Raw genomic sequence first — 12,579 nt, forward strand, 5'->3', positions numbered from 1 at the left:
AGCGGGACACGTGAAGGGGGAAAGAAGGCAAGGAAAGAAGGTGGAAACATTATCGCTTAAAAGTTTCAACGAAAAAGTTACTTCGAAACAAATATAATGGAAATTACGAACAGGGCGTCGAACTTTACGCAACTCGAAAGAATGAAATGGAATTTACGACAAACATCTGAAAGTCGGAATGCCGAGAAGAATTAGAAATGCATATTTCAAACGTGAGTAAACGTAATTTAATCAACGAAGAGGATGTTTGGTTTTAGTCTGCTTAGTGATGCTCGAATTTTTATAATTCATTCGTGCTCTCATTTTAGCAAACGAAAAAGCCTTTTAATATCGCAAGAAAATCTTTCGCGTGAAATTTAAACGAAAATAATTGTTTGCGGATGTCCTTACGCGTTAAAAAAGTTAAAATAAATACGATCGAGGCTGAAAATGACTGGAAGAATACAGCAGGATTAAGAAATTAAAATGTATGAGTTATACACACACATCTATCTTTAAACAGCGAACGGCTCAGATAGCGAAACGGGAATAAAGAAGAGGAAGAGAGTGGAAATAAACGAGGAGATTTTAATCTGACCGCATTTTAATTTCCTAATATATAACTTGAGCTGACGGTGCAACGATTTCAGTTTCAGCTAATGATCGGCACGAGCCAAGAAAATTTATCGTTCGTTCTGTATTTCTCGCGCTTGCCGTGTTTAGCGTTCTCAACCACTTGTTTTGGAAAAGTTCCAGACAGAACGATCGCGATCCTCGACGAACAGCATTTCTATAGGATATCTCTGCTGCATGATAATTCACCAAACGACGATATCGACGTTCGAATCGTTTTGAAAAATATGATTTTTACAAGTTCGTAAAATCGTCCTAATTCATCCATTATCTGTTCAAGTTGCTTGTACGTCATCGTAAGTTCAGAACAAGGAGAAGAACAAGTAGAAAGACTAGTCGAACGTGGTATAATTAATGACAAGAAGAGCTAACACACGACGTCGACCGATATTAATAGCTTCGAGCAATAAGGGTATAAGTTCGTTAGTCGTGCGGCGACTTTGAAGACTAATGACGAAACTTTTGTCTCGATCTCGCCGATGTACAAAGTCTAGTGTTTTGGCAAATAACGCTCGATTAACCGCGAGACATTTGAACTTAAGCGTATGGTTTGCGTGTTCGTGGAACGGCGGAAATCGACTGCTTGTGAAAATATGGTGAAACGGTGTTTTCATTAATATCGTTAAAGGAAGAACGCGCTATATCGGATCGTATCCAATTTATCCGATAGAGAAATTATTACGGTTTAGTATAAAGAAAAAAGCAAAAGGTGGAGCAAAATGGTCGAGTACTTGGTCGTAATACTCGCAGGCCCTCGCGATAATTATTGGGGTAAAGTCGTCAAATAGCTTTCCTTCGCTCGACCGGTCTCGCCGTTTCGACTCCTGGGAGGAGAAAAATCATTTAGCCTGTTTCCTGAACACGACGGAGAGAGATAGGAAAGGATGGCGGTCCATTGGCAGAACGTAATTGGTGGCATCTGTGACCTACTGTTCCGCGAAATTGATTCAAGTCTCGAGCCGGAGAATCGGGGCTAATTGGAACGAGTAACGAATCTCCCGGAGGAAAATCGCTATGATTTTTCTCTTGCGCTACTTGAACGACAAAGGTGACGTTCGCATACTCTTTACTCCTGATTGCCGGGTTTTAGATTACATCGAATCCGTTTCCGTTCTATATCGATGAAAACGATTTGTCTTTACTTTCCTTTACTTGTTTCAATAACTCTACGGATTCGTAAAAACGGAAGAATCCGATTTCGTTGGAGAAACTTGGTCGCAGAGAATAGTAACGCGAACAAATGTCCGTAGCCTTCGGTGTTACAGTAGGAAAGATGCTCGATGTTAGAATATATAACGCGAAATGCATTTTAATTGGACTATTAGCGAAAGACGAACGTTGGCGTTTCCACTTTTGGCGAGAAACTAACTGACGCGGCGACTGTACAAGATCAGAAAATTGAGCGATATTTTTCCAGAACCTTCCTCTCCACGACTCGTGTCGTTGTCGCTGTATGTAATCCAATGGTTTTCTCCCTGATACTTTCAATTAAAAGCCTTCTTTGCTTCTTGTTTTTGGATCTTCGTTTCAAGCTATAATAAAAATTTATCGGCACGGTAACGTTTCAATCTTCGACTTAATTTGAACGTATTTTTCGATTATTCATCTTCCCAGGAGCGAAGAAAATCGATGATATAATAGAGGAACGACTGGCGGTCGCGGAGGAAGCAATCGCGTTGGTGATGATGGCAAAGAAGATGGAGGTACGCCCGGTACATTATTAAATATGCCTGGGAAAATTAGATTCGAAATTCTTATTTTTCCTTGTGGCGTTTCTGCCAACCCTTCTGCTCCACCATCCACGAGCGTTCACGATTGCCCGGCTTCTCCGTTCCGTGCTTTCCCTTTCTTTCTCTCGACCAGTTCCACGTATTGGAGAAAAGATACGTTCTAGCCTGAGGCTAAATGCCTGTGTCAGCATTGTTAAGCTAGCGGATATGGCTGACCCAATAGTCTTAAATTTTTACGTTATGTACCTACCCTTCGCGTAACTTTCGTTCTTTTTCACCCATTTTCTCTTAGGCTCTTCTCCGTTTCACCTTCTGCAACCTGCTCGCTCCGAGGTTCTGCCGTTTAGTGTTTAGAGATGAAACGTTTGATGAAATTGCCGGCGGCTACGCGCTAACGTTCTAACGCGCCGAGATATCATCGCTACGTACAGTTACGAGCGTCGCGTTTTTCCTCCGCAGATCGAAAATCAACTAAATCGAAGTGCATGTAGATCCTTTAGACCGTGTCGAGAATCGCGAGTTTCCGGAAGCGAAACTTCAAATTAAAAAGTTATCTCGTTACCGTGCCGTAGGTAATTAACGAGCGCTAGTAGCTATGCTCATATTTGGTTTAACGACTCAAAGGGCTCGTTAACGAGCATCGCTTTATTTTGCGGCGGAGCATTTCACTTCCACGCTGATCTTTGCTATTTCAGTCGACAGTTTCCTTTTTCCACGGGACGACAAATTTCGCCTGCAATCTTTTTCTAATCACCAGTCACGAATATGCTTATCGATGACAACGACGGCGCGCTGTTCGCTAGATGGTACAAACGCTCGACAACCAGGATCTTGTCTTCGTAATTAACGGGAGCCATGCAGGCGCTGTATCGCAAATCAAACTTACTCGCGGTGTAGTTAAATTTGAAGGCACCAAACGCTTCGAAATTTCCTCGTGATTGATTGATCTAAAGTCGTTAAATGGGACGCGCAAGAACCTTCTCGCCGTGTTTTCTTCGGAGCCGCGAACACTAGTATGGAATAAGAAGACACAGCGAGGACAGTTATCGAAGTAATTCGATGAAATTATCTTGATAACTATCGCGTAGCCATTTCAGCGCGATTAAACTTTAGGCAGGCCGAAGTTTCCGTTAATCTGCAGCCGTGGAAAGTCCGCGCTGTCGATAATTGCAAGATCCTTCCTTCGTTCTTTCCTTTCTTTTTCTCTCCGTTCTTGTTTTCACCGTTGAACCAAGGGAAAGAAGATCGAAGGACAAAGAATAAAACTAGCTTCGAAGCGTTCGTAAGGAAGGACAAGCTGCGAGAAGAGAGGGAAGAGAGTCGGTTCGGCGAGACACCCTTAACGCGGAATGTCGCCTGAATTACGACCCTCCTTATGGCTAGTCCGAGCGCACCGTTTCGAGACAAACGGGCAAGCAGAGGCCGCGAGCGCGAATTTCTTTGCGAATTCCACCGGAATTCCGGTGCCAAGCGGCACCGTTCGCCTCTTTCCTTTCTCCGCCACCACCCACCCCTCGAGTTAGGTGAAAAGTAGCTGCGAGAGGTATCTCCGTGCTTTTTTAAAATTTCGGTACGTTAGAAGATTGGATACAGACTTCCTTCCGCCTCGTTAATACCGTTTATCCTCCATCAGACCTTTTTCGTCGATTCCGCTTAATTTACTTATTTATTTGTCGGTTAAACCTTTTGGTACGCTTAACATCGAAGATATACTTTTGATACTAAAGTCAATATTTCTCATGTAAACATCGTCGAAAGAGAACTCCATAACTAAAATTAGTAAAAAAAGGCGGCTTCAACAATGTGCGATTGATAACGTGCGATTGGAATTTTCACTTACTTTTAGATGAAAAATAAAAAAATGTTATAAAATAGGTCAGAGCGTGATAGAGTATTTCGAGTGTCAGCGTTATGAAGGAAGAGGGATTTCGAGGGACTCGGCATACGAATTGAAATTAGAAGAAATAATATTCTTTAGCTGCCTATCTTTCGATCGATCGTTGAATAACGTGGAAATGGCACGAAATTGGCAATGTCGATTCGTCGAGGACACCGTGTTCGATGCGTGTGAACACTGACCATTAAAGAACTAATTGCTGCGGTCTTTTTGTTTTAACCTCGATCCTCTTCTCCTCCTTTGGCCGTGGTTTCGTTGAAACGAAAGGAGTAGAAAAAAGATTCGCCGTGTTCGGTTGGAAAGACCGATAGCGTGGATTCGCGAGGTAGGGAAAGAGGAAAGAGTGGGAAAGAAGGAGACGAGAAATGAGGAGGTTGGGCGCGGCCGAAATCCATGGAAAAACGGGGCAACGACCAGATATCGGATTCCGAAATGAAAACGGGATGCGGATGCATCGACGAGAAAGAGGCGCGGAAAAAAAGAGTAGCACGAACCGCGAGCAAACGTATCGACAAAACGTAAACCTGGTACGAGAATGATTTCGTGGGCCAACGCTAAAATATCCATGTTCTGCTTGTTAAACGATTACGACAGACGTATCTTTCTACGTAGGAGAATAGAACGGTGCAACGGTGCGAGTAACTGATACAAAACCATTGACAATTGGCTCGACGTTGCGAGGAACGTTGACGTTAACTCGTATCGAAAAACTACACGGCTAATACGACGAACTATGCGGAATCATTTTATGTTGGACTTTTTGCCACGCACGCGTTACATCGATCGAATCGTAACAACGTCCATGGACTTTTAAAAAGACGCGAACACGGTCTGAGCTTCGCGGCCGTTTACCAGAGGGACATCGTTTAAGAAGGTCTGCTAATTAAATTCTTTCGACACGCTTAGAAGCGAGTCTGCACGACGGTAACTTTCTTCTCATCCTATCTCGTCGGAAATAATATTGCTGCTGAAACGAAGTTAGAATATCCGTCGGAAGCGATACTGATATCGATCGGCTGTTATATCTTGACTAAGTGAAATTTCTTTTTTCTAGCGTAAATTATTTTCTCGCCGAACCTTACTTGGGCGAGCGCGATACACGCACGCGTTACCAGAAAATTGCATTTTGAACGGCTCGATAGATGCTTAACTTTTCTCGAATCTTTTACTTCAAAATTGATTTACTTTATCATTCAAATTTCAACGAAGAATTTATCAGACTAATGTTCTTTGTAAATTTATCCAATTATTTCGTGAAAGTTTCTCGGCTAACTTAACTTACCTCATTTGATCATTTTTAAGCGACTTTATAAAACTTTAACCGCTGTGTAATAATTATTATTAATAAGCCTTCCGAAGATTTGTTCAGCCCGCTCTAAAGTAAAGTTTTCCGTTTGGTTTTCGACGTAGCATTCGTTTTCCAGCTTGCCACTCGTTGCCTTCCTTTTGTACCTCCTCTGTCTTCTTTCACCGCAAAAGAACGACAAGAACGACGACGGCTCGTGGAAAATTGGTTTCTCGGACGCGAAAGCAAATCGAGAGAGAACGTGGAGCCGAGTAGTTTTTACCAGTGGACGAAGAAGAACTTTACCGACGCGTCTTTTCTAGGCAGACGTTCATCAGCCAGTTTTCCAGACTCGAGAAACGAGAAATGCAAGGAACACGCGACAATTTTCTGTTAGCTTTTACTTACTTTTTGCATTCCAATCCTTTTTTTTTTCCAGATCTATCGAACCAAGTTCTACGCAAGGTTTTTAATTATTTCTGTGGGAAAATCGATTAAAGTTTCGTGTTTGATAAAATTTTATCCGTCAATGTTTTCGTATTCGTTCGACGAGTTTCGCGAACCTTCCAACTCTTTTCGACGACTTGAGCCCGGCTATCGCTTCAAACGTCACTCCCTCGAATCTATTTCACCGCTTTTGCCAAAAGTATCTATCGCTTAAAAGTCGAGGCCAGCGCGAAACTTGGTCAATTTTAAGCGATCTCAAGTGCCGGATACCTTTGAATTTTAATTCCCGTGCTTTTATCGGTGCTTCGTCCGCTGGAAAAATGCTTATCGCTTTATGACGAGTCCGCCGTGTCTCTCGCCGACTAGCTGCGCCAGAAATCCACCTCCTCCTGCCGTAATACCATTTTCATCATTTTACTTCACTTCTCTTTTATTCCGCAATTCTGTTTAGATTTACTCGCTGCCTTTACCCGTCCTATAATTATTAAATCAAGTTTACATTCGGAACGTTCAATATTTATTTACACGATAATAATCCATTGGGTGAAATCCATTTCCAGAAAAAGTTCGCTTACACGATTAAACACATGTTCACATTATTTTATGTAATTTCTGTTTGTTAGAATTACGAGATACGGATCGTTCAAAAATTGTCGAGAGCCAAATTTGGCTAATTACAAGGTAAATTCCTTGGTTCTATTCTACTTGGACTATTTCTACTCAACTAACCTCGCGATGTTCTAAGATTTGCAACATTATCCTCGTATCGATCGGATATTAACTTTGAACTACGAAATCCTGACTCGCGAAATAACATTTTTTCGTTGAAGGTTCAACCGATGGTTTTCTATTTGTCGATGAAAATATGGAAAAGAAAAAAAATAACACATTTTTAATGGCGAGTTTCCCTCCGTAACTACGTATCTCTTTCCAAGTTGTTGGTCTGGAAAGAGATTTTCAAGCATAGAGATTAACGAGCAGTACAAACGAAAATACGTGCGCATGTACTCGTGATACTATCTATAGACAACTAGGAACTAGACGAGTACCAACCTCGGTTATTGGTTCATTGATTTTTGCATGAGGTCGAAGCCTAGGTTCGCGAAATTGCAAATATCGATACTCGATGGCGGCCTTCCGGACAAACAAAGCCGATAATCCACCCTTGGAATTTCGATGTCTTTGTCTCTTATTCTTTCGCACTCCCATGGCTTCGTCTTTATCCGTCTACCTTAGAAAATATTACCCTATTATCTTTTTTCTTTCTCCTCAGAATTATTTATATTCACAGATTTATTTACGTATCGCCACTTTTCCCAGACGCGATTTCAGAAGGGATATTGCGTTACCCAGTATAAAGTATAAAGAATATGTCATTTAAATATAAAAAGACACATTGTGTCTATCGTGCGAGTCGGATGTACTTGGTCTCGTGTATGTTTTGTATACGCGAGCCTCTAACTAGGTGAATTTCTTTATTAAAATTCAAGCGGGAAATATTATAGCGCTGTGTTTCTCTCATGGGATTACTAGCAAATACCAACGAAGGCTATACGACTATGGATTCGCTTGACTATAGAAGTGCGGATGATTCGGTCTGGCGGAGAGTACGATTGGTTTCCGGGGCTCGGCGCCTCTGCCGGAAGTCACGCTAACTGCTACCAGCACGCCACACTGGCGTAATCCTGGAATCTTGGTTTAACGAACTAAGACTCGTCTCATTTTATAGAAAACACAATCGTTCACGCAGTTTGAGCGCTGAATGTATCATTTAGGTAAATCGATTTTTACTAAATTATATTTAACACTTTAGTGGCCATTCGTTTGAAATATACGCGAAAGAATCAGAGTCGCTGGAATCGCATTTTTCTTACGACTTTGTCACCGGCTACGAATTTTCTAAGGTAAATATAATTTGCGATGGTTCCCGAGATCGTTACGAGTTTCGCGCGTCTCTTTCCCTCGGAAAACTTTGAAAGCCTTGTTAGAGAAATGAAAGATTGAATGTGTCATCGCCGAAACGAGGGTCGACTTTAGAGTTGACGGGATTTTCGGTGGCCAACCACGACAAACAGGCCCGGATCCTTCGTGACCGCTAATCCGTACTAACGTTCCGACTTTCTTAGACGCGGTCTTGTCTTCCAACATCGGCTTACTCGCTACCAACAGAGCTTCGATCCAGCCTTTTCTAGGTCACCGTTATGCCGTATAAATCAGATTTCATTGTAGACGCGATTAATTTATAAGATTCGTAGAATGTTTCCCTTTCTTAAACGAAACGTTGTCTCAGAAACGTGATTACTCGGCGCAGTATTACTCCAGTTAAATAGAACTCAAGTTCGCGAAAACTAGCGCAACTCTAAATGAAAATGGTGTGAAGGATTAATCTGAAAATGGAAAAAGTAGCCGGCGAGCTTTTTACCAATGTATACGTTTTCCAGTGCTACTATGGCTTCTATCCGTCTTGTCGTCGGGCGGGGAAAGTGGGAAGAACTTCTGTAGGTTCTGACGCCACGTTGAGGCGAAAGTATTTCTCTCTCTCTCTCTTTCTCTCTATCTATCTATCTATCTATCTCTGTCTCTATCTTTTTCCACCTCAGCTTCTCCTTCGGACGTTTACTTCCAGCTTAGTTAGCAAAACGCAATCTCTTTCGTTGTTCCAGTAATGAGACGAAACGATAAAGCGGCACACTCCGAAGGTTTATCGGTGCGTCAGAGGTAACCGCTTGGCATCCGTATATTTTGAACATTCGAGATGGAAGAGAGAAAGGGGTGGCTGGGTAAGTATCAGGAACGGCCATTGTAAAAATTCAGTAGGATTTCCTTCAGCGTCGCCATTTTCTCGAGAAAGTAAACAGCGCGAAATGAAGAAGATCTTTACATTTTTTTTCCAATTAATTCTTTCTTTCTTTTTTGTCCTCTTTAACTTTGCTATTCCGTTCTGAGTATTTTAACGAGAATACATAGTCCGTGGATATTTAAACAATTATAGGAAATTTAGATAACCAAATATTTGTATAATAGACAAAAATACATAAAATGAACACTACGCTATATTATATGATACTTGGAATATGAAATTGATCTTGATTTAGATTCTATTTCTGTGGTTCTATTAATGTAGTTCCTGTCAAGATGCATTTGGATATATCTTAGCTATTTAATAATATATTAGCTTAAAATCTGGAAGTTCCTATTCGTGTCCAATTTCATTAAGTCATCCAAAATTAGACAAAGCAACTGGTTCGTGGAGTTTCAATTTTGATGCGAATCGCAGTGAAAAATGGTGGATTTTTGCCCCTAGTTTCTTTCGTATCACTCGGAGTTTCCCATCCACTAGGGAATCCATTTCTAGGAAAAGCAACTCTCTGAATGTTCAAATTCCCTCTAAATGCCCACTCGTCAGTTATCCAGCATGCCAGTCTATCACCGCATTGTTTTGAAGCTCGTGAAGCATCTAGGCAAGCATTTGCAATCTGACAACGCCAGTTACCACTTCACGAGATGCTTCCATTTGTCAGCCATAATTACGAAGATACTTCGTGTTGGTTACATATTTGACAAGAAACGGTTCAACCATTTTCCTTCAACTTCATAGACTCTAGAGATACTTGGTCGTTTCTTATCAATCGAGAAAATAAAAGGAAACCCGAGAAGATAAATGTTCTTTATCTGTATAAAATGTTGTTGTTGAAACTGCAAAAAATAAACGACTATGGTCGTAGAGAATAGAAGGAGGTTGACGATAAGAAGACACTCGAGGAAAACAATGCACTATGCTCGTTTTGCTATAATACAAAAGAGAAGCACGTTGCGTCATTGACGACAGGGTTATAGCACGGTGCTAACAGCCTCTTGTTCCGCAGTTAGGATTATTGTCACAAACACGAGAAACTTTCTTCGTTCGCCAATTACAGACAATATCATTGTTTCTCTGAATCCCTTAACAGCTATCCTCTATCGCTGTATACATCGATTACATGTTACGGCTGGACTATACTTACCACATTACTATTGCATAGATAATAAATGGCAATGTATACAGCTTGTTTCTGTCCTCGCGTTATATATTATTTTGTACGATCACCGCTTGCAACGATAAGCCACCGTTCATTTCGACTTCTTTAGTAGAATATTTATATTTCAACAGTCTAATCGTCCAGTATTAAATCTGCCGTGTAATACCGCAACTCGTATAGTATCCGTGTAATGCGTGGATATAGCAGCGGTAAAAATGGTACGAGTAGCAAGAGTAGGCGTAGTAATTTCTTCTATGATATAATCAAGTTTTACATTGAAGCATCAAATAACGATCCCGATTAACGCAACAACGTACATATGTATATGTATATGTGTATATATATATATATTGTATGTATCGTCGCCTGCAGCATTCTATTTTTCTCATAGCAATTAAATCACTGCTACGCTATATTTTACGCGGCTCTGACCGAGCTTTTAGACTCTCACCGTTTCACGTACCTGTTAATTTATTTCTCGAGACGCCTTGTATTTTACCTAATTTTACGAGCTCGCAATATTGCGGAGGCTGCTACGTATAAGAATAATGACAGGAAATGTTGATTCGTGAAATTACTAAAGTCTCACTATCATAGCGGAGGAGATGGTTTCAGTAGCAAATAGAATAAGTAAACGTCGAGAAAGTGGAACGAGAAAGACGGACGATTGTACGCCGGCAAGACTATGCAATAAATAATAAAGGCAAGATCCCTCGAGTCTTGGAATCTACCTACGGCATAGACGAACCCGGGAGTAAAGTTTCCGGGTAGTTCCGTTGCACTGCCTAGGAGACCTTACTCGAGTCGTACGTGGATATTCCGTAACACCTTTCTTTTTTCCTCTCCTTTCAAGAAAACAAAGTTCGCGAGACTTTTTAATGAAATTACTACACCGTATCCCATAAATAACTCAGCCGGTACGTTACGATTTTCAGCGTTCTTCACAACCGAGAATCGTTTCGGTTTGAACTCGTATTTAATTTTCCTCACGACCGGCTAACGACGCAGACGGCAGGATTAGGTCTAAGGAATCGAGCGATAATCCGGCCTGGACGAGCGTTCTACTTGGGACGCACGATAAAGCCGGTCCCGTCTTTAAGTGGAAACGTTCGTTCAACGTCAGACGAGGCACGTACCAGAGCACCGGTGTCAGGGCGGAGCGTAAGAGGGTGAATAATCATTTTCCGTCGTAACGAGGGAGATCTAGTAGTAACCAACCCCACTTCGCGCTTTACTCCAGCTACGTTTCTATGCCCCTAACTTTCGATCAACGCGCAGTAGAGTCGCGATTCCATTTCCGAACAAAAGAGATTTTTGATCAAACTTGGAATAAAAATCGTGTTATAAATTTTTACCACCCGTCCATTTATCTTTTTTCCCTATCCATATCTCATTTTTTCCCTCTTTTCGAATTTTTCGCCAATGAAATAACTTTCCATATTTGCATTCTCTGTTCCGAGTCCGACGTTTTTTCCCATTCGAAAATCGTTGGCGGAAATTCTGTCGAATCGTGGCTATTAGCTTCGTTAATCGTGATTTTCTACTAAAGAGAGGACACAATTACTTCCGTGATCGTAAATAATCCAGATCGTTCGGATAACGTAGCTTCGTTACGAACAATTAGACGACGCGAACCTTGTTTCCTACAGCTGACTAATTCTTGTCGAGCTCGATTCTAATACCGTTTAGATTAAACGTCTACCACGAAGGGAATTGGAATTCGGCAACGTGTAACTTCGAAATCGAAGCCTATCCACGGTTTAAAGATTATTTTTTGAAAACGTGTCAATTGCAAAAAAGTTTCTCCAATGACACGATGATAATTATTTAGAAAATTTCGCGAGTTATTTGAAAGAAATACAGAAACGCGTCTTGCCGCGTGTCTTATCGTCTAGCAACGACGATGGGATTCGTTTTATGCGATTAAAAGTGGAGAGACATTGGAATTATAATATTTGGACGACAGAGTTGGGTGTGATCCAAAATTCTCGATGAAAATCACGGGTCGAATACGATGCAGTGGACCGAACGAAACTTGGCGTTTACGTAATTTCGAGCTTCGCGTCAGCGGCTATGCCGGTAAAAGGTCGATAAATGTAAATCGCAACGACCATTACCTGTCGGTAGTATGGATAAACGTTCTCAAATAATCATAACGTTTTACAATTAACGTAACCAACGTTTACCGATTCGGCTGAATAAGTGGCTGGAAAAATTGAAATCTCTTGGGAGGTAACATCTGTTTGATCGATTAATAATCACTCACTGATATTATTCGCTAGAATCCGGACGAATAAGAATTTCGAAAGGTGGATTGAAAAGTTTGTAGTTTGCCTCGCTCAATCCACTTAACCAGTTTCCTCGGGTCGATCGTTATTCAAATTCGATCGAGACGTTCCGAGGATGTCGGCGAAGACAGAAATCGCTGGAAGTAAAATTTCGCACATTGGATTATAACGACGGAGGAATAGATTTTGCGATTGGATTGCGTCGAATGGTCCGTGGTATCTAGCAACAACGTCGAACGACGGTATGCGAACGATCAGGGAGCGAAGGAGAATAGCCGGTGATTGAGGGAATATAGGGGAG

At 41.4% G+C, this 12,579-nt stretch overlaps 2 protein-coding genes across 5 annotated transcripts in view; one reads left to right on the forward strand and one right to left on the reverse strand.

Annotated features, from left to right (window-relative positions):
• Positions 1-12,579, reverse strand: part of LOC126923095 (tyrosine-protein phosphatase Lar) — a 278,024-nt gene that overhangs the window by 235,564 nt on the left and 29,881 nt on the right. The gene's annotated exons all lie outside the window — the stretch shown is intronic.
• LOC126923137 (uncharacterized) overlaps positions 1-12,579 on the forward strand; it is a 141,836-nt gene that overhangs the window by 25,455 nt on the left and 103,802 nt on the right. For 2 of the 3 annotated variants that reach the window (XM_050736287.1, XM_050736289.1), the window contains one exon: positions 8,635-8,751. The exons of the other annotated variant lie outside the window; for it this stretch is intronic. The gene's annotated coding sequence lies outside the window, so the exon portion shown is untranslated. The remainder of the gene's footprint in view (positions 1-8,634; positions 8,752-12,579) is intronic. 3 annotated transcript variants of the gene reach the window in all.

Source organism: Bombus affinis, chromosome 13, assembly GCF_024516045.1.
Source record: "Bombus affinis isolate iyBomAffi1 chromosome 13, iyBomAffi1.2, whole genome shotgun sequence".
Lineage (NCBI taxonomy): Eukaryota > Metazoa > Arthropoda > Insecta > Hymenoptera > Apidae > Bombus > Bombus affinis.